Source organism: Lytechinus variegatus, chromosome 5 (assembly GCF_018143015.1).
Source record: "Lytechinus variegatus isolate NC3 chromosome 5, Lvar_3.0, whole genome shotgun sequence".
Taxonomy (NCBI): Eukaryota; Metazoa; Echinodermata; class Echinoidea; order Temnopleuroida; family Toxopneustidae; genus Lytechinus; species Lytechinus variegatus.
In genome coordinates this window covers 32,695,311-32,697,083 of record NC_054744.1, presented here as the reverse complement: position 1 = coordinate 32,697,083, position 1,773 = coordinate 32,695,311, and positions in this window count along the sequence as shown.

The window sequence follows — 1,773 nt, the reverse complement described above, 5'->3', positions numbered from 1 at the left end:
GCGCGCGTGATGTTGAAAATTCATTCTCATTTAGTTGAGTTCTGTCCACATATGTATACCTTTATTTTCTGTCTTTATCTCGTCCTTCCTTTCTTTATCTTATTGCGGATCTTTTGTTTTCCGTTAATATAATATGTTCCACACGCAGTAATGTTTTATGTTTTTAGTAGTCTAGTCTTATATATATATATACACACACACACACACACACACATATATATACTAAATAGATTACGTTTTGACTAAAACCGGGCATAAAATGTGCATGTTCCATATGCAGTCATAATGTTTAATTTCTGTCATAATTTTAGAAAGTAGATCCTTGTCACCGCGAGTAATTACTCAAATTGTCAAAGACCACCTACATGATGATGCAGGGGGGTGTTTCACAAAGATTTAAGTATGACTTAAGTCGCACTTAAATGCCGACGCGTACAAGATATGCAACGCGCGATCTTATTGATAGATACGCATTAGTGCGCGTCCTCTTGAGACGATCTGACCAATGCGGTCAAGCCTTTCATACCGTACGCAACCCGGTATTTAAGTGCGACTCTAAGTCATACTTAAATCTTTGTGAAACACCCCCCTGGTCTTTATCAATAATGCCAATAACTTTTTGTTATGTTAATCACATGTATTGTCATCAAATGCGATTATCTACTTTGCTAGTACCTGACAAATTTCATCATGATCATGACCATCATGATCATTATGATCATCAACATCATCATCTTCATCATCATCATCATCATCATCATTATCATCATTAGTCTCATCATGCCCTCAACACAATAGAGATCTTAGTTATCACTTTAACGCAAACACAACTATTGTCGTGATAGTGACGGCAATCTCCAACATACCAAAGCAACCGTATAATCATCTCTACCACCAGCACCCCACTAGAGTACAAGCAAAATTAAAACTATCATTGTTTTCACCAACGGTGTTATCAATATCACCAAGTGTTTTCCCACGAAAGCAGAATATATTCATCTTGATCATCGTCCCCAATGAATAATTAAAAACAAACACCATTACCATCATCATCATAAACATCATCATAAACACCATCATCATCATCTCCATCATCATCATTATCATCATTATCACCAAAATCATTTATCCTCATCATCATCATCAACATCATCATCATCATCACCAGTGACCTTATCACAGTATCATCCTACTCAATTTATTTAAGATTAACTTCTGTTGTCTATGTAATTATTGTGTACACAACCGGGAGAATGAGGGAAGTGACGCTGCGATCGATGTGTTGTGAGGGAGTGTTCGTTTGTATTGCGAGTGTGTAGGTCCATGTTTTGTATACTTAAAAGTTGAACTGCTCTAGCCTTGTGAACACACTCAGCAAATCAGTATTTTCTTGCACACTAACATGAAATTGAAGACATGTTTAAGACGGATGCTGGAATGTGCAAGAAATCGCATGTTTAATTATATAATAATGTATACTTTCGATAAAACCATCCACGTACATGTATCTCAATCGTAATGATTCTCAACCTCTTAAAGCCAGCTAATTTTGGCAGAGAATCATTTCAATTTAATACGACAATATCATCACATTTTTTCTTCAAAATCGGTTAGATTGAAGCCTTTGATTGGCATAAAATTCTAATTTCATATTTCATTGTTCTTCAAAAAACAGGGCACATAGACCATGTAGACATCTTAAATGAGGGAATTGGAAAGCCCGATTGTCAGACGTGAATAAATAAACAACGATAAGAACAGAATAAGTTGTTT